Source organism: Peromyscus leucopus, unplaced genomic scaffold (genome assembly GCF_004664715.2).
Source record: "Peromyscus leucopus breed LL Stock unplaced genomic scaffold, UCI_PerLeu_2.1 scaffold_1511, whole genome shotgun sequence".
In the NCBI taxonomy this organism is placed as follows: Eukaryota; Metazoa; Chordata; class Mammalia; order Rodentia; family Cricetidae; genus Peromyscus; species Peromyscus leucopus.
The window spans coordinates 1-21647 of record NW_023504679.1 but is presented as its reverse complement, the minus strand read 5'-3'; the positions used below and the strand labels follow the sequence as shown (position 1 = coordinate 21647).

At 45.1% G+C, this 21647-nt stretch overlaps 1 pseudogene; it reads left to right on the top strand.

Moving 5' to 3' along the window:
- The first annotated feature begins 7809 nt into the window (after nucleotides 1-7809).
- Nucleotides 7810-15188, top strand: LOC114689118 (annotated as a pseudogene).
- The last annotated feature ends 6459 nt before the right edge of the window (nucleotides 15189-21647 follow it).

Here is a 21647-nt window from a genome sequence, read left to right as displayed (position 1 = left end):
ACAGCCCCTGTCCACTCATTGACACCACATTTCATGGGAGCATCCAGAGCTTTAAGCAATCATAGGTGAAGCATGTTGCCAAGGTAACCAGGTTCTCATCTGGCTACCACAAGGACAGCACAGACTTCATGGAGAATGAAGAAGGAGTCTTGGAAAAATGGAAGAAGATGCAGATTCAGCCCAATGCTGGATCTGAGGACAGGCCATGGTTGAGATCTTAATTAAGAATTTCAACTCAGAGCTCTGTTAACCTGTGCTCAGTATCATATTACTCAAGCAAAAAGTGGATCTGGAGTTGGAAGTCTTGTATAGCTTAGAGATAGTTTATTACGGACAATTGATTAACTTGAAAAAATTGTTCCATTAAAACTGAAGGGTAACTGGAGTGTTAGCAGAGATTTCAAGTTAGTTTCATCACTAGAAAAAATAAAATTCACCATTTTCATTCCTCAGCTGTCAATCTCTGAGACTGCTACTGTTGACACCATACTCCACTGGAATGTAGTTTTTCCCTTGGTGTGGTCAACAAGGGGCATCTCAAAATCCAAAGGCACATTATCCTCTCTAATTCTCAAGTCTAAAAACTTCATCCAACATTGTTCATTGGTTGTCCTTGTCTTTTTTACATATACTACCATGTAAGATATTACTATCTTTGGAGTTTATCTTTAATTATGAGAAACAAGTAATAGAAAACTCTTATAAAAGGATTCTTTCATGAAATTTCACCTTCATGTGGCACAACAATGATATAAAGATAATCTTAATGTTTCATGGTGAAACCCAGGATTCAGAACAGCTCACCTGATTCAGAAAAGAGGTTAAGTCCTCATTAACCCCTCATTGAGATATGCAAGTATGTGTAAAGATTTTTCCTTAGCCCCAACAAACAGAACCATCTAGGCTCCCATCTCCCATATTACAATGAAATCCCCAAAACAGTGAACATAAAATCATTGCTGGAGATGAACAGCTCCATTCCTACAAATCAGCTCTTGTGATGCCTGGTCTGTGGCCCTTGAAATCCATATATCATTGGGAATTAATTACTATCACAAGGGCCTAACTTCATTGTAGGGGAAAGCACTGGGTGCTTGTGAAATTTGCATCATTGTAATAATGTATTAAGGGCACATTACATCTTCTATTTTCTTAGGTGCCCGGCAAAGTTATTTGTCTTAGTTTCCAAAGGGAACTCAAGGCCCACTCTGGAAGGAGGGTGTGCTCTGTGATGGACAGCTCGAACTTAGGGCAACCAATGTTGGTATGACTTAGAACCAAATTAATGTGACATACTGTTGTGACTTCTACTTAAAATATTTAGTGTTGCCCAAAACAGTGAAATTTTGCCAAAATATTCATTATTTGACTCTCTCCTGTTAAACAAGAGACCTTCAGAGAGTGCTTGCAATCAGGTATAGAAATTCCAAAGTCAAGATTAGAAATTTTTCAGGAGAATACAAAGGCCAGCTGTGGTGGCTCGTCTTGGCTAATAATTTGACTGGGTCTTGAATCAACTAAGAAAAAAGCAGATGAGAACATCTATGGGGATATTTTTCAGAATTTTTAAATGTAGTCATTTAATATTACATATACTGGTGTTTTTCCTTCAATGTACATCTATCCTGGTGTCTGTGGAGGGAAGACATGGGCATCAGATGCACTAGGACTCTTGCTAAGGGTGGTAAGATAATTAAAATGGTTGCTGGAGACTGAAACAGTATGCTCTGGAAGAGCAGCCAATGCTTTTAACCACTGAGGCAAATTCTCCAGCCCTTGACCTGGTTTTTGAACTGTGGGAATATACTATAGGTATAAGTAGCAACTTCCCATGGCAGCCTGAAAAAAAAGGTGGCTATGAGGCAAACTGAGAGAGTGAATATGGTTGGAGAATGTCGTAGGACATGGCCTCTGATTCAGTGAAAATCAAGGCCCCAAAAGAATAATTCAGCCTGAGTCATACACTGTCATACCTGTGTGGAATCCATAAACCTCTGGTGTCTGGAGATTCTGGAAGTTACAACCATACATACCTTAGAGAAGGAAATTCAAGGTTTAGGGCAAGAAAGCTGAACATCAGGACAAAAACTACATTAATGATCCTTTTTATGACAGATAATATGAAGATCTATACCAGTGTTTCCATCATACAAGTACTGTCTTGTTAGAGAGCAGTGGTACCTGTAGCTCATGATGATAGAGGAAAGGGCACTCAGCGGTCCCCCACCAACCCTGCCCTAAAGATGGAAAGGGTCCTCTTCTCAGGAGTCCCCATCACAGTCCAGTAACAGCTGATGTTGCCTCTTTCTATAACTCTACAGTGCACTGAACCTGTCAGCAAATTGGTGACTGTGAAGGGACTGGAACCCTCCAGTGCTGATCACAGTACAGTCTTGGAAGATTTATTCTGTCCCATGAAGGAGAATACATCATAAGTATTCTTGCACCCTGAATGCACATCAAGTCCATAGACACACAGAATGTTGATCCTGGGCCAAAAAAAAATGTTGACCCACATGAGCTCATGCAGGTGTTCCACTTACTGCAAGAATAAAAGCACAGGTGTGGTCAATGGCCAGCAACACCCTGCAGCTTCTGGTCATAGGTGAGGAAGTTCTAACCCTGAACCAATTATTTCAAGACCTGTAGGTCTTTTCAGTAGCTGTGTACTGAGGAGAGCCACAGATGAAATGTGACTGAACAGAGCTGAGTTCTCCTCTGTCAGAGTGTGAGATAAGGGGAGCCATGCATCAGAGGATCGGAAAGGGAAGATGTAGGGTAACAATGAACTCACTGCTCATCCTCCCAAGAAGGGTATCCAGGAATTCATCCCTACTGGCCAAGAAATGATCTGTTCTGGGCTATTTGAGAGACTGACAATCCAATGTCTCTCTGATTGCAAAGATGGAAAAACTGATGTCCCCGTGTTCTCTGGACAAAAGCCTAGACAGGGTTCTCTAAGTATGACTTCCATTGGGCACTGTGAGCAGCTGGGGGTGGCAAAAACAGAATAATGCATACAGCTATATTGTTCTCTCTGCCCCCAGTAAGCTGCTGAACAATCTATCACAGAAGATGAGTCCAGCAGGTACAGTCAGAAGTCTACACTTGACACAGGAGCCGCTGGAGGATTCCAGGAGGTGATAAGCATAGTAAGGGTTGGATTCCTGGACGGAGAAAGTTGAAGAGCAGAGTGATGGGAGTGGGCGAGTGATAAGAGACACAGAACACAAGTCCTCAGAGGCTGGCAGTGGTGAAATTTTAGCTGAGAACAATATAGGAAGGTCTTTGAACACCCTTCCCTCCCACTCATCTCTCTGTACAGCCTTCTCTGTCAGTGCAGCCAGGCCTGATGATGTCCTTAGGAAAGAACAGGACCGTGATCATTCCATCATGAAGCTGGGTGGAAATTTCTTCCCATCTAGTGATAGACTAAAAATCATGAACTAAATATTAGCAGGAAATACATCCTGGCATGTAGATGGAGTGATAGAATCATCAACACGAGCTTATTCCAGAAAACAAGGTTGGGTTAAAAATGTAAAATTTCAAACTCAAGTGTGCATCCATGTTCATATGTGACAGGGTGTGGGTGGGTGTTCTTCATTCACAGGTAATAAATAATGGGAAATGCGTTCCCTCAAATTGAAAAAAAAAAATCTGATCAAAAGTCAATATTCAAAATCTGAACATACTCAGAAAAGAATATAAATCACTTACTGCCCAAACAGAAAAACACCAGATAGATACATTGTGACTGCAGAGGGAGTCAAACAAGCACACAGCCTGCCACTTAGACTCTGCCCAGTACTGAGGTGGACTCGAGACAGAGACTCTCCTGCATTCCACCATGAGCTGTTTGTGAAAAGCAACAGGAGCCATCCTCAGCAGGGCAAACTCTGATGGACACACAGGTTTACAGGACTCACCCAGCAGAGTCTATCTATCTATGTGGTCAGTGGTTGTGGTCCATGTGGAGTGCTGTGGGTGGAGGCCATGGATCAAGGCTGGAGAAGAATCATGACCCTACATCCTGGGGAGTTCATATCCACCAGCAAACAAGATGCCTCTGCTGGAACTCTATATCTGACTGTCTGTGTCAGAGAGGCCGGATGAGATGCTATGTGTGGCTGTCAGTCATCTGAGGCAAGTTCACCACCTGGAGCTCATCTCACCATGTCAAGTGTCAGTTGTTGGTTTCACACAGGTCCATGGAGGACACAGGTCCCTCCAGGGAGGATTTTGGCTTGTGCGGGAGCAGGGGAGATGATTTCTGGTGAACTGACTGACTTTTGCTTCAAAAAGGCTCTTTTTATTGTTATACAGTTTACACTTTAGCAAGTCAATTTCCCCATGCCAAAATCTCTTATCTGAATCTCCCCAAAGGAGACAAAAGTCAAAGCAATTCTCAGTCCCAGGACCTGTCTAATTTCTGAGAACTCACAACCTAGTTATGCATAGGTTTGAACCTTTCAGGAAGAACTCAGATAAGATTTACATACTTCAAACAGAGGGCAAGCCTGGCAGTAGTGGCACACGCCTTTAATCCCAGCACTGGGGAGGCAGAGCCAGGTGGATCTCTGTGAGTTCAAGGCCAGCCTGGGCTACCAAGTGAGTTCCAGGAAAGGCGCAAAGCTACCCTGCCTCGAAAAACTAAAGAAAGAAGGAAGGAAGGAAGGAAGGAAGGAAGGAAGGAAGGAAGGAAGGAAGGAAGGAAGAAAGAAAGAAAGAAAGAAAGACCAAACAAAGGGTAATAGACAGAAAGGTAAGGATCACAAAATGCACATCAAAGCCAAGGCATTAAACTCCACACTACAAGCCAGTTGTAAGGCTCTTCAGTAACTTCCACTACATAACCAGGAGTGGGCAGCACCTATTTTCACTGACAATGATGCCTGTTGAGAGGTAGATGTGAATAAGCTCACAGCAGTCAGTAAAACATTGACTGGTTCAAATGGCATGCCTCATCACTTATTCTCAGGTGAGGAAAAACAGCAGCCTATAAAATCAATACTAAAGAGACACTATAGCCATGTGAAATGCTGCACATGAAAACTCACAGGGGTGCAAAAGACACAGGGGCTGGGATAGGAATATTCCCGTTAGAAACGGGGAAGAAAGAATAATTGAAGACAAGCATAAAAATGTATATAATAAAATATGTGTGACATATCCGCAGTGTGGGAGCTTTATAGTAAATATATTATCATTATTTCTTTGAAGATAATCACATGCATAAAATATATTTGATCGTGTTCACCACATACTCTAGGGGACCATTTCTTTCCTTTGATGTGATAGGACCTGATATAGCCCAGGCTGACCCCAAACTCATTGCATAGTAAGAGTTTCCTTAAACTCCTATTAATCTTAGCTCTACCTCCTGAATGATGTAGTCAAAGACTTGAACCACAACATCAGATTTATGCAGTACTTGGGATTAAACCCAGATACCTAAGAATATCACAAAAGCACTCAACCAATTGAGGATTTTTCTGATTTTGTAAAGGACATATACAGCAGACTTACAAAAAGGGGATTATTCATATTTACATTGATACAAAAAGGAAATTACGAATGTCTTGGTCTCAGCATCAAAAGAAGGAAATACTGAATGACCTCTATGTCATTCTACATATGACAAATAGGAGATGTGTGTGCCTGAACTCATCTTTGAAGTGATGCTAAGTTAGAGAATTTTCCCCATGTGACACATTCCTAGCATGGGATCATTACTGAAGAGGAGGCTGAAAAATTTTAAGACCCACACATGATGGATGATGACAATAAACTCTTTCTGGACACTGCAGAACAGTCGAACATCTGAGATCACAGTGGTTGTGATGACATCTACAAGCCCATGTAAGCTCAATGCAGAACAAATCCAGTAGATGGGAGATGGGCACAAAGTCCACCACAGATGAAGAGCTATTGGCATCTGAAACCTACTGGGAGAGGAGAGATCAGTTTTCTTTAATGGTGTGGCCCCTGGATATATGACCAAGACTATGGGAAGCACAAATTGAGCTGCATGGGAGGAAAAGAACAGAAAGTTAGGTGTGTAACAAAGGGCAGTGGATTTTCAACAACTAATGGGTCACAGAAGGAATCAAAGAGACAATCAGGTCAGTGAGGAGGAACCAGCAAGGGGAGGGTGAGAAGGTGGATTCCATCAAAACACAATACACACTGATATGACATTTTGAAACACTTAAGGTATTGAATCCATTGCTGGGTTTTGTGTCTCACATCTTTGATCCAAACATTTAGAAAGCAGAAGCAGAAGGATTTCTGTGAGTTTCCAGCCTAACCTGGCCTACATAACCAGCTCAAGAATAGCCAGGGATCCACTGAGAGAGCCTGTCTCAAATCAACAACAAAATAATTAAACCTATAAGTATATGAAAAAGAAAGATGCAAAAAAAAAATAAAGTAAGGTCAGAAATTTGCAATTATAGGATAAGGTGGGTGTGTCTCAGGGATGGAGTATGGATCAAGGGTAGTAGAATACGGACCTTCCTGTCATCAGTCCCTAGTACCAAAAGGAAAAGCAAAGAAAATATTTTTACTCAGCACCCACTCTTCAACTAGATGGCCGAACAGACACCAACATACAGATTTTGGCAAGGTCCTGAAGAGCTAGACCGTGACTCTAGAGGTCCTGCCCAAAGAATGACTCCATCAGAGAATGTCAAGGCTGAGGTCCAAGACAAGGAAGGCATCCCACCTGACCAGCAGCAGCTGGTGTTAGCTGCCAGCAGATAGAACACAGCTGCACCCTGGCCCACAAGCAAGGTCCAGAAAGAGTCCCACTCTTCACCTGGTGCTGTGCCTGTGTGGTGGCCTCATAGAGCCATCCCTTTGCCAATTTCTCCAGAAACACAACTGTGAAAAAGCCATGTACTGCTGCCCACAAGTGCTGCCCACACCTGCACCCCTGTGTGGTCAAATTCCTCAAGAAGAAGGGTGGCCACACCAACAACCTGTGCCCCAAGAAAGTCAAATAATGCTGGGACCTTGTTTGGCCCAGGACTCCTGGGACACAATGAATATTTTTTGCCTGCAGGAGAAGGACTAAGGAAAGTGATGATGCTAAGATTGGGCTAGTGACATGGACCAGCGTATGAGTGCTGCTGCCAACCTTCAGCCCTGACTCTGATCCACATTATGCAAAGAGAACACTGCCTTCTGTAGGTGTCCTCTGACCTCCATGCATGTGCTGTGACACATGTGAATATACACACATGAAGGAAAAAGTAAGTGTAATTTATTATTATTATTAAATAAGTGTAATTTAAAGAAATAAGTGTAAATAAACAAGTGTAATTTAAAGTTGTAATGGAAAGTACACACATCAAAAAAGAACAAACAACCAGAAATAGTGGTGCACATTTGTAACCAGCACTTGAGACTATGAGGAAGAGGATTATGAATTTTATTCCATGCAAATGGACACAGCAAGACCCTTCACACAAACCTTTGAACATTTCAAATACTAAAAAGTATTTCACATTAAAAAAATTGAAATAAAGAAAGCCCACATCTAAATTTGTGTTTCATGTGTGTAATAGTCATACATGTGTTTTTATGTGTAATATTTATACAGTTCCATCCAGGTGGAACTGACAAAGATTAGGACAGATGAGACAGACACTGATGAGAATATGGAAATGTCATCATGAAAAACTGACTAAGTCTACTACCTGAACTAGCCACAGCCTTGGGGAAGTCAGAGCCTGGGCCTGAGGAGGGCACTTCCCCTTCCTGTGGGGCTGCTGAAGTACAACCATGTCATAGGGAGTGTCCAGCCTCCAGAGACCACACCCTGTGTCTCCTGTCCCTCCAGACAGTCTCTGTAGCTCTGCCCATGAGCACAGCTGCAGCTTCCAGGAGGAGATGCCATGACCTTCACCTTCACAGCCCTGCTCTGTCTGGGTGAGATGTGCACAGGGGAGGGGATACTGTGGTCTAGGGTTGATGCTGCCCCACAGCCCAGCACTGGCCCATCAGGAAACCCCAGGGTCTCAGGAGGTTCTGCAGAGGGAGGACCTGCTCAAGCTTCAGGGACAAACCTCTCACAGGGAACTCTCTTCCAGGACTGACTCTGGGCCTGGGACCCCAGTGCTGGCAGGTGAGTGAGTGTCTGCAGATGTCCTGACCTTCACTTCTCATCATTCCTGCAGCCATGCCTGGGCAGTGAGGATGGAGAACAACACATGTGTGCTGACCCTGGGGATGGCTGGAGGGTTGGGGTTGGAGCTGCAATCTGAGGCTGGCTGCCCTGGGTCCTAGCTGCTCTTTTCCTTGTAGGGGCCCTCCCTAAGCCTGTCCTCACAGTACAGCCAGACTCTGTGGTCTACAAGCAGACTACAGTGACCTTCTTGTGTGAGGGGACCACAGGAGCCAAAGCATACAGACTCTATAAAGGACAACAATGGCAAACAGAGCATCCACAGAATCCTAAGAACAAGGCTGAATTCTCAATCTCAAAAATAGCCCATCACCAAGCAGGACGATATCAATGTCAATATCAGACTCGTGATGGATGGTCAGAGTACAGTGACGCCCTGGAGCTGGTGGTGACAGGTGAGAGAAGCACAAGGTCCCCAGCCTCAGGCTTCACTGTCAAGAAGTGAGTCTGTTCTTAAGGGTGCCTTCCCCACCTCACAGCCCTGGAGGATAATGAGACCTGATACATTTAACTGATTCCTTTTCTCTCCTAGGAGTCTACAGTAAACCCAGCCTGTCAGCCCAGCCCAGCCCTGTGGTGACTGAAGGAGGAATGTCACCCTCCAGTGTGTCTCAGGCAGTCATATCACAGGTTTGTTCTGATGAAGGAAGGACCACAGAAGCTCTCCTGGACACTGGACTCACAGTATAACTACTCTACTAGACAGTTCCAGGCCCTGTTCTCTGTGGGCCCTGTGACCTCCAGACAAAGGTGGACATTCAGATGCTACAGCTTTAACAGGAACAGACCACAGGTGTGGTCAGAACCTAGTGACCCCCTGGAGCTCCTGGTCTCAGGTGAGGAACCCCAGCCTTTCCCTAGAATGATGCTGAAATGATACAGGTGCTCAGGGAGGCCTTGGTGTGTGGTGTGTGTGAGGAGCCAGGGCTCCTGAGCCATTGACACAGAGCATGGTAGAGAGTGGGACACAAGATACAGAATCCAAGGCAGAGAGTGACAGCAAAGCCCAGGAGGTCCAGGACAGAGATGAATCCTTATGGGCCTTCTGTTACTCTGGATCAGCTCATGTACCATCCACAACAGCTCAGGGAACCCCACAGAAGAGAGGGAGGAAGGGTTGCAGGAGCCAGAGCACTCAGGACATCAGGAGAACATGGACCACACAATCAACTAAGCAGGGATCATGAGGGCTCACTGAGACTGAAGCAGCAACCATGGAGCCTGCATGGGTCTGCCCTAGGCCTGACTAGCATGCACACATGCTGTGGTGGTTTACCTTGGGTTCTTTTTTATTTTGTTTCTTTTTTAGAGTTTCACTGTGTAGCCCTGTATGTCCTGGACCTCACTCTGTAGACCAGGCTGCCTTGAACTCACAGAGATCTCCCTGCATCTGTCTCCTGAGTGCTGGGATCAAAGGCATGCACTAGCACGGCCTGACTAGTTTGGGTTTTTGTTAGACTCATAACAATAGGAATGGGGATGTCTCTGACACTTTTGCCTGCATGTGGAATCTTTTCCTCCTACTGGGTTGCCTTGTAGAGCCTTAATATGAGGGTGTGTGCCTAGTCTTGTTGCATGTTGTTATGCCTTGTTCTGTTAATATTATTGGGAAGCCTTCTCTAATCTGAAAGGACACAAAGGAGCAGTGGATCTCGGGGACAGGGGTGGCAAGGAGGCTGTTGTCAGGATGTATTATATAACAGAAGAATAAATTGAAAAGATAATAACAGTGCCATCCACAGTGAGATTTTCTCTGTGCCACTGCCAAACATACCCAACTCCTTCTCTCCTACTTCCTTACAGGGACCCTCCACAAACCCACCATCAAGGCTGAGCCAAGCTCTATGGTCTCTTCAGGGAGTGCTGTGACCATCTGGTGTCAGGGGACCCTGGATGCAGAAATATGTGTTCTGCATAAAGAGGGAAGCCAAAAACCCTGGGGCACACAGACCCCAGAGAAGCCTGAGAACAAGGCCAAGTTCTCCATCCCTTCTGTGACACAGCAACATGGGGGACAATATCGCTGTTACTGTTACAGCTCAGCTGGCTGGTCAGAGCCAGTGACACCCTGGAGATTGTGGTGACAGGTGAGGGGACAGTCAGGGTCTCAGCCCCAGGCTCTGCTCTCAGGAGTATTCCCCTCCCACAGCCTAGCCCTGGAGAACACTGTGGCTGTGTGAGTCCATGAAACAGTCTGCCTCCTTCTCTCCTAGGAATCTACTACCATAATAAACCCAGCCTGACAGCCCTGCCCAGCCCTGTGGTGACTTTAGGAGGAACATGACCCTCCAGTGTGTCTCATAGCAGGGATATGACAAGTTCATTCTCACCAAGGATGACCAGAAGTTCCTCAGCTCTCTGAACTCACAGTATATACACAGTATTAGCAGTACCAAGCCTTGTTCTCTATAGATCATGTAACACCAGACCACAGAGGGACATTCAGATGTTATGGTTACTACAACCATACTCCACACTGGTGGTCAGTACCCAGTGAGCCCCTGGAAATACACATCTCAGGTGAGTCAGCCCACCACTGACCAATGTTTTTTGACACCCTAAGCCCTTTGCCATGGACCTGTCCCCCTGGGTAGTTGTGGTGGAGAGTGGTAGAGGAAGAGCCTGGTGGCTGAGCCAGAGCCCCACTCCTGGGGAGAAGCAGTGACATGTGCAGGGCAGGATGGGAGGGGATCAGTGTTTGGTAAAAACCAGCTCCTCAATCACTAGCCTGACACCTTCCCTCTAGGCCTGTCCAAGAAGCCGTCCTTGCTGACTCACCAAGGCCAGATCCTGGACCCTGGGAAGAGCCTCACCCTGCAGTGTTGCTCTGACATCAACTATGACAGATTTGCTCTGTACAAGTTAGGGGGAGCTGTCTTCACCCAGCATGAGTCCAGTGGACCCAGAGTGGCCTCTCCTTGGCCAACTTCACACTGGGCCCTGTGAGCAGCTCTACTGGAGGCCAATACAGATGCTATGGTGCACACAACCTCTCCTCTGAGTGGTCAGCCTCCAGTGACCCCTGGACATCCTGATCACAGGTGAGAACTAAAAAGTTTCCCTTGGATACCTAATTTCTGCATGGTGGAGTTAAGGAGGTAATAGCTGGGATGAAGGACAAGGATATTATTATTCAGGAACAGATGCAGAGACAGGAGCAGGACAGGGGTCAGGGAGAGACAAGAGAAACCCAGGTTCTCATGGCAGATCCAGGTAAAGTGTCATCTCAGAACAATAGAGGCAGCCTCTCATCCTCCCTCTTCTCTTTAGGACAGCTTCCCTTCAGTCCTTCCCTCTCAGTGAAGCCTAACTCCACAGTACACTCTGGAGACAACGTGACCCTGCTGTGTCAGTCAACAGACCAGGTGGACACTTTCATTCTGTCCAAGGAGGGAGCAGCCCAACAACCCCAGAGACTAAAATCAAAGTTCAAGCTTGGGACTTCCAGGCAGAATTCTCCATGAGTGTTGTGACCTCTGCCCTCTCAGGCACCTACAGGTGCTATGGATCTCAAGACTCATCTCCCTACCTCTTGTCACATGCAGTGCCCCTGTGGAGCTCACTGTCTCAGGTGAGGTGACCCTGAACTCTCAGGTGATTTACAATCCAAACTGTAAGAGAGCCCTTGACTTGGATGGGATTAAGGGCCAATAGGAAGCATTAGTCAGAAGGCACTTTCCTTCTAAGAAGTAGATCCAAGCAGGGTTGCCTCAAGTAATGTCCACTCCACCCTCTATTGCAATCTAGGTTTGTGGTAGACAGCATGAGGATCTTGGGGAGGTTACAGGACAAAGGTAAGACAGTGAGCAGAGACACGTCCCTGGGTAAGCATCTAACTCTCACCCTCCTCTTGTTCTGTTTCCTAGGACCTACTGGAGCCTCCAGACCACCCCCATCAAGACCCATGCCAAGAGCCGGTAAGTATAACACACCTCAGTGCAGGACGTAGGCTCCCACCACAGGCTAGCCCATTGAGGTGCTCATTTCTCTGTCTATTCACTTTGTGAGTGTCAGAAGCAAATAGAGATCCCAACAGAGACCCTAGAAGCCCAGGAATTGAGGTTGGAATACAGAAGTTGGCATCCAGAAAGAGATGTTTTGGCTCAGTCTGGAGGATGGGGCAGGTGGGTGAGGTGGAGAGGAGGGATCCCAGACATTTGCCTCACCATCCTGCCTCTAAGGCCCTGCGAACAAACCTCTCACAAGCATGGATGGAGTGAGGTTCCAGAGCGATAATAAGGACTCTGCTAGAAGATGGGACCAAGTGGGCAATAGTTAATTATGGGCTTGATACACAGCTGACTCTGGAGATGCTAACTTGGACCAGCCTTTCCCTTTCTGGATAGACTGCTCTTTTCCTGAGTAAAAAGGAGAGAAGCCTGGCCCACATTTCTTTCAATGTTGGCCTTGGCTGTGACCTCTCCTGACAGGAAACCTTCAGAACTTGATTCTGCAGTGGGTCTGTACCACAGTGGTGGTGACATGTGCAAGGGTGAGTCACAGGGCCAGCCAGGGTATTCAGGCTCCTCCCCTCCAGCTCAGGAAGCTCAGCTCAGGTGGAGAGAAAAAAGCTGGAAGAGTCCCTGAGTTCAGCTCCCAGCTCTGCCACTTCCAGTCAGGTGATCCTCATGAGGCCAGTGAACTGTGGGGACAGAAAAAGAGACAATTCCTTGTTGCATGATTGTGAGGATGGGAGATGATGAGTGCAAAGACCCAGCATGGTCTGTCACACAGTAGGTACTCAGTTCAGCAGCAACATTCCCACTCATGACGTCACTTGTGTCTCAGGACTGGAAGGGTACCTGAAGGCTCTGGTCGGAGTCTCTGTGGCCTTCCTCCTGTTCCTCTTCATCCTCATCTTCCTCCTTCTCCGACGAAGGCATCAGGGAAAATTCAGGAAGGATGGTGAGTAGGGTGTGGGTGACCTGGGTCTCAGGATCCCCTGTGAAGAGCCAAGCAGGGGATCAGGACACCAGCCCCAGGGAAGCCTCAAATGGGCTGGGTAGTTTAGAAAACTTGCAGATCTCAGATCAGAAAGAACATGATCTCAGAACCTGTGCAATGTCAGGTGTTCTGTGAGCTTCACCATGTCCTGGGACATTTGCTCACTCACCCATGATGTAAAGGTTCCCTTCCTTCCTTTTCCTTCCCTGTACATGCCTGGGGGAGGGGAAGCTGAGACTCTTCTCTCTCTTGCAGCCCAGAAAGATACAGAATTGCAAATTCCTACAGGAGCTGCAGAGCCTGTAACCAGAGACAGAGGCTCCCAGAAGAGGTAACTCATGACCAGAGACATAGACCCCCATCTTCCTGACACACCTCACTGACAACTGACATCTTCTTGTCTCTCCAGATCCAATCCAGCTGCTGCCACCCAGGAAGAAAGCCTTTGTGAGATAAAGAGGGTCCTGGGGAGGGAGATGTCTGAGGACTCAGCATTGCAGGGGTGGTGGAGAGGCTCTGGGGTCTTTGCTATTTGGGTCTGAACTTCTCACTATAGACCCTGGATATCACAACACTCCCTGATTCTCTGTCCGCACCTGGGGCAATGTAGGAAACCAGGGGTCAGAGTCATCCCTAGACTCTGGTCAGGAGACATTCTGTTTGTTCTTCTGACAGACACTTCAGTGAAGGACACACAGCCTGAGGATGGTGCCAAGCTGGACAGTTGGGTGAGGTTTCTGTCCCTATCTGCAGTGCTAAGAATTTAGGGCCCAGTTTAGTCCAGAGAGCCTTTTTTGTTCTTCTCTTGGCCCTCAGAAGCAACCAAAGCTGACCCTTCCCTCTCTTCTGCAAGTACAACCTGCCTCACTCTCTCCTGGTTTTCCCGGGATCATGTGTCTCATTGATCCTGTCCCCTTTCTGGCTCCTTGGCATCTGTCTGATTGTCTTCTGAGGGGCAGCCTGGAAGGAAAGCCCACAGAAATATTTATGGAACTAGCAGCTGTAGGCAGGAACCAAAGGGACTTGGGCAGAAACGTGGGGTTTTGTATTGTGTGTGTGGATGTTTTACAAGCATGTATGTCTCTGCACCACATGCCTGCATGGTGCTCCAGGGGCCAGAAGAGAGTGCCATATACCCTGGAATGAGAGTTACATATGAATGCAGGTTGCCTTGTGGGTTCTGGGAACCAAACCTGGATCCTCTGCAGTAGTAGCTCAGTACTCTTAATCACAGAGCCATCTCTCCAGCCCCCAGAAATGTGTTTTCAGGAAGATGGACTGTGTGAGTACAGCCAAGACAGCAAGGTTTAGAATGTCAGGATAAGAGGCCAGAACTGTAGGAAGGAAGCCCCAGAAGATCCCATCAGGGATGCTGTCATCTAAATGGGTCACTCTGGCCATGCTGTGGAAAACTGGCCAGAGATACCCAGGGGAACAGGGAGACACTGTCTGTCCCTCACTACTTCCCTGCTACAGAGACCAGCTGAGGAAGACCCCCAGGGAGAGACATATGCCCAGGTGAAAGGCTCCAGGCTCAGGAGGGCAGGAGCTGTCCTTCCTTCTGTCATGTCAGGAGAAGTCCTGGACACCAAAGATGGACAAGCAGAAGATGACAGAGAGATGGACAGTCAGGTGAGTCCTGTCCTCCCCAGGACTTCAGCATCCCCCAAGCCAAGCATAACCTTCCTCTCACTCTCTCCCACTCCAGGCTGCTGAATCTGAGGAGCCCCAGGATGTGACCTATGTTCAACTGTGCATCAGGTCACTCAGACAGGGGACAGCTGCACCTCCTCCCTCCCAGGCAGGGGAGGCCCCAGAGGAGTCCACTGTATATGCTGCTCTGGCAGTCACTCAACAGGGCTCTGTTCCCAGTAACAAGGAGCAATGACCCTCTGCCTGCTGGGAGACCTAACAGAGACCTCCAAGGGGTTCTGTGAACTTTTGGGAACCATGACTGCATTTTAACTAACATCATACATTTTGGAAATAAAGCAGATTTCTCAATAAACACATGAAATGAGAAACTAAATAGAAGGAAATGGTTTCACACTGAGTACTAATTTTAATGACATCACTCATCAAAGCTGTGAAATGAGAAAATTTACAGGCTTGGTTGCACAGATCCATAATCCCAACCCCTGGGAGGCTGAGGCAGGAGAATTGCCTTTGTTTTGTGGTTATCTTGGCATACCTACTGAATTTCATGACAGCCTGAGCTGCAGAGTGAGACATGTTTCACACATTAACCACCAAAGGCCAGGGTGGAGGTACACACCTGAAATCCCAGCAACTTTGAAGGTGTGGACAGGAGGATCAAGAAGTCAAGGTCATCTTCACCTTCATAGCACAGGAGTAAGAGGCCAGCCTGGAACACATGTGACACTGTTTTAAAATAAATAAGCCAGGCATGGTGGCGCAAGCCTTCAATCTCAGCACTTTAGGAGGTAGAGACAGGCAGGTCTCTCTGAGTCTGAGGCCAGCTAGTCTAATAGTGAGTTTCTAATTATCCAGAGCTACATAGAGAAACCATGTCTCAAAGAATAAGTAAATAAAATAGGGCCAGTGAGATGGCTTGGCCAGTAAAGGTACTTGCCACCAAGCCTGACATCCTAAGTTCAATCAGCAGGAATGGGGAAGGAGAAAACTGACTCCCACAACTTGTTCTCTGACCTCCACCTAAGTCCTTGGTGTCCTCCCCACACCCAAGAAATAAATAAAACAATTTAAAAATAAACTAATAATCATAAATGAAAGCTGGGTATGGCGGTGTAGGCCTGTGATCCCAACAAGGCTGGCCTCCAACCTGCTGTCCTTCTGCCTCGGTTCCCATATGTACAACATATATTCACTTTATTTTCTTAAAGGTTTATTGTGTTTTATCTATGTGTATGTATATGTGTTTGTGTGTTTTTATGCTGTGTGTATACAGATGCCCTAGTAGGCCAGAGTGGACATTGGAGCTGGAGTTATAGATGTTTGTGAGCTACATGCTGTGGGTGCTGGAAACTGAACTCAGGTCCTCAGCAAGAGCAGTGCATGTTCCTAACCACAGAGCCACCTTTCCAGCCTCCCTACATTCACTAAAAATGTAATAACAGCAGAGCACTATGAACAATTTTATACCAACAAATTAAGAGCTGTACATAAAATGGACAGATCTTTTGATGTCAATAAGTTATCTCATTGCTCAATAAATAAAAAATCTGAGTGACTTCCCACACATTGAACACAATGTCACTAGAAAAGATCCCCTTTGGAAATTCACTTTCTGGAAGCTGGTGATTTTTTTCCAAGTGTTTGTGTGTTTGAAATGAAGACATTCTGAAACTAAAGAAAGAGGAAATATAGCCCAACATAGTAGTATCAGACCAAAAAAATTTTATTAACAAAACCTGACAAAGAAAACCTAGAAAGAAAGTTCTTTCACATCAGACCAGATGTGACCCCTTAAAAAAATAATGAGCCAACAACCAGGGAGGCTTCATGAGACTGACTGAGACCCCCTGCATATATATTACAGTTGTGTAACTTGGTCTTATGGGACTTCTAACAGTGAGTGCAGGGCTATCCCTGACTCTTTGCCTACTTTTGGGATCCATTCTTCCTACTGGATTGCCTCATCTAGCATTAATAGAAGAGGAGGTACCTAGTCTCACTGCAACTTTATATGCAATGGCTGGCTGATATCCATGGGAGGCCCTCCATTTTCAGAAGAGAAACAGGAGGAGGAGGTTAACAATTTGAGAGTGGGAGGCATGTGAGACCTTGGTGGAAGGGTATTTTGAGGGGGGACTAGAGTGCTATGGAATGTCATTCTGAATGCTGTGCATGTGTGTTGCTCTGATTGGTTGATAAATAAAATGCTGATTGGCCAGTAGCCAGGCAGGAAGTATAAGCAGGATGAGTAGACAAGGAGAATGCTGGGAAGAGGAAGAACAGAGTCAGGAGTCACCAGCCAGACACAGAGGAAGCAAGATGACAAGGTCAAATTAAAAAAATTACCAAGCCACATGGCTAAAAATAAGTAAGAATTATTAGTTAATATAAGTGTAAGAGCTAGTCAGTAATAAGCCTGAGCTAATGGCTGAGCCATTATAATTAATATAAGCTTCTGAGTGATTATTTTATAAAAGGTTGTGGGACCATGGGTGAGAGATTTGTCCTGATCATGGGACAGGCAGGACACAGAAAAACTTCCAACTACATTTGGTGTACTAATGCTGGACTCTCGAATTTCCATAAGGCCTAAAAGAGCTTTAAAAGGGCTTCTAAACACACAATAATGGAGCCAAAAACAGCTTTCTACTTCATGTCTCATGTAGGTCGAGATATAGAGACACCAAGGTACAGAGATGCTGTGTTGTGCAGACTGGAGCTACAGTATGGTAGGTTCACAGTGTACAGGCTTGAGTGCAGCAGGCAGATTCCTGCTACTGTACACAGTGGTGTCTGCAAGCAATGCAGCATGCTGCATGATGGATTTAGCTTTTGCTAGTACAGAAAAAAGAGAGAGAGAGAGAGGTTTCTGGGCAACACGTTGCTTCTTAGAGACATAGACACACTGCTTCCCAGGAGTTGGCAGTAGGCATACTTCTGCCATGATTGGAAGCTGAGGTGGGTGGAGTCAGCTGTCAAGGCTTCCCTGTTGGTCCTAGCCAAGCAGTTCAGCAGTTTAAAATCTCTCCTGGTCAGAGAAGGATTACAGATTCACAATAAAACAGGTTCAGGCCCAGCAGTGATGGCAGTTGCCTTTAATTCCAGCACTTAGAAGAGAGAGCCAGCCTGGTCTACACAGCAATATCCACTACAGGCACTGAAACTACACAGAATCCCTGTCCTGAAAAACAAAACAAACAAACAAAAAACAGATTCAGATAAAATAAAACCAGAAATTGTTTACAATGTGTGTAAAAATGTACATAGGCAAGGAAGATAGAGGAATAGGAGGACAGACAGTTATATAAAGAAAGAGATAGTTTTTAAAAATAAAGTTTTTAAAGAGAAAGTAAAAGTAATATAAAAAATAAGTCACAGGGTGTGGCTGCGGAGACAAGCAGATGCAGGTAGGCCTGCAGAGGCGGCCCACAGAGGTAGATGGGCCCAGCGGCAGCCTGCAGAGGTAGACCCAGCGGTGGTCCACAGAGGTAGACAGGCCCGGCAGTGGAGACAAGCAAATGCAGGTAGGCCTGTGGCAGTGGCCCGCGGAGGTAGATGGGCCCGGCAGCGGTGGGTGACAGGGACATTCAGGCCGGGCGGCAACAGGCAGAGACATTCAGGCCCGGCAGCGGCCCACAGAGGTAGACAGGCCCAGCAGCAGTGACAAGCAGAGGTAGGTAGGCCCGTGGCGGCAGCCGGCAGAGACATACAGGCCCAGCAGCACCTGGCAGAGACATACAGGCCCAGCGGTGGCCCACAGAAGCAGACAGACCCAGTGGCAGCTGACAGGGACATACAGGCCGAGCAGCAGACCGCAGAGGTAGACAGGCCCAGGGACAGAGACAAGCAGATGCAGCTTGGAACAGGGACACCTCTAACACCAACACCTGGGGAAGAAGCTATCTCCGTGGGACGGAACCAGAGCGAATCTGAACACTCCATCTGAGGACAACACAAGGCCCAGCTGCTGATCCTGTGAAACCCAACAACTTGGAGGTGTTGGTGAGACGACCCTGCTCAGCTGAAACCCATCTGGGAGAGGATTCAGATGCCTACAGTTTGAAGTCTGAATAAACAAGATCAGCTGAGGAGTTGACGAATGAACAAAACGTGAACTGGGAACACAGAAGAAGGTGCTACCCAGCCACCAAACCAGATCACCAGAATCATAAGTATATACTTCACCGACTGAAATCAGCTGCCCCTGAAGAAATAGGCCAATAGCACCAATTTAACCAAGAACCCCTACTAAACCAAGACTAAAAATTAGAACAAGAGAGGCACTCCCAGACACAGACACCACTTGCACCACACAGAGGAAGATATGAGTACACGCCAGTGCAAAAATACAGGCAACAACATAAAGACCTATATGGCAACATCAGAACTTAGTGATTCTACCCCTGCAAGATCTGAACATACCAAGACAGAAGAAACAGAAGAAATCAACCCTAAAAATGACTTTAAGAAGATGATAGAGGCCCTTAAAGAAGAAATAAAACATTCCCTCAAAGAGGAAATAAAAACTTTCCTTAAAGAGGAAATGAAAAACTCCATTAAAGAGGAAATAAAAAACTCCCTTAAAGAAATGGAAGAAAAAACGAAGAAAAATGGGAAGAAATCAAATCAAGTCAAGAAAAAGCAATTAAACAGATGAAAGAAACATTCCAAGATCTGAAAAATGAATTTGAGACAATAAAGAAAACACATGCTAGGGAATGCTGGAAATAGAAATCCTGACTAAACGAACAGGAACTATAGAAACAAGCATAACCAACTGATTGCAAGGGATGGAACAGAGAATTTCTGACACTGAAGACACGATAGAGAAAATAGATGTGTCAGTCAAAGAAAACATTAAAGACAAAAAAGTCGTAACACAAAATGTCCAGGAAATTTGGGACACCATGAAAAGACCAAACCTAAGAATAATAGGGATAGAAGAAGGAGAAGAATACCAACTCAAAGGCACAGAAAATATATTCAACAAAATCATAGAAGAAAACTTTCCTAACCTAAAGAAAGAAATACCTATGAAGATACAAGAAGCTTACAGAACACCGAATAGGCTGGATCCAAAAATAAAGTCCCCTCGCCACATAATAATCAAAACACTAAATACAAAGAACAAAGAAAAAATATTAAGAGCAACAAAGGAAAAAGACCAAGTAACATATAAAGGCAAACCCATCAGAATAACACCAGACTACTCAATAGAGACTATGAAAGCTAGAAGATCATGGACAAATCTCATGCAGACACTAAGAGACCACGGATGCCAACCCAGACTATTATACCCAGCAAAACTCTCAATCAACATAGGCAAAGTAAACAAAATATTCCAGGAAAAAACCAGATTTAATCAATACCTGTCCACACACCCAACCCTACAGAAAGCACTAGAAGGGAAAATCCAACCCAAAGAAGCTAAACACATCCATGAAAAATCAAGCAATAGATAATCCTACACCAACATACACCACAGAAGGACAACACAACACAACCACAAAAATTAACAGGAATTAACAATCACTGGTCATTAATATCCATCAATATCAATGGTCTCAACACACCTATAAAAAGACACAGGCTAACAGAATGGAAAGAAAACAGGACCCATCCATCTGCTGCATACAAGAAACACACCTTAACTTCAAAGACAGACACTACCTCCGAGTAAAGGCTGGGAAAAGGCTTTCCAAGCAAATGGACTAAGAAACAAGCTGGTGTAGCTATCCTAATATCTAATAAAATAGACTTCAAACTAAAATCAATCAAAAGATATCAGGATGGACATTACATATTTATCACGGGAAAAATCCACCAAGATGAAGTCTCAATTCTAAACATTTATGCTTCAAATACAAATGCACCCACATTCATAAAAGAAACACTACTAAAGTTTAAAACGCACATCAAACCCCACACATTAGTAGTGGGAGATTTTAACACACCACTCTCACCAAAAGATAGATCTACCAGACTGAAACTTAACAAAGAAATAAAGGACCTAACAGATGTTATGACTCAAATGGACCTAATAGATATCTACAGAATATTCCATCCTAACACAAAAGAATATACTTCTTCTCAGCACCCCATGGAACCTTCTCAAAAATTGACCACATGCTTGGACACAAAACAAATCTCAACAGATACAAAAAAAATGGAATAACCTCCTGTATCTTATCAGACCACCATGCCTTAAAGTTAGACCTCAACAACAACAAAAATTATAGAAAACCCACAAACTCATAGAAACTGAATAATGCCCACCTGAAACATCAATGGGTCAAGGAAGAAATAAAGAAAGAAATTAAAGATTTCCTAGAATTCAATGAAAATGAAAGTACAACATACCCAAACTTATGGGACACTATGAAAGCAGTGCTAAGAGGAAAATTCATAGCTCTAAATGCACACATGAAGAAGATGGAGCAATCCCATACCAATGAATTAACAGCACAACTGAAAGCTCTAGAACAAAAAGAAACAAACTCACCCAGGAGAAATAGACGCCAGGAAATAATCAATTGAGGCTGAATCAACAAAATAGAAAACAAGAGAAATACAAAAAATCAATGAAACAAAGAGTTGGTTCTTTGAAAAATCAAAAAATAGACAAACTAGCCAAAAAACAAAAGAAAAGAGAACAAATTCACAAAATCAGAAATGAAAAGGAGACAAAAAGACAATGAGGAAATCCAGAGAATCATCAGATCATACTTCAAAAACCTGTACTCCACAAAAATGGAAAAACAGGAAGAAATGGACAATTTTCTGGATAAATACCACATACCAAAATTAAATCAAGACCAAAAAACCATTTAAATAGACCAATAACCCCTAAGGAAAT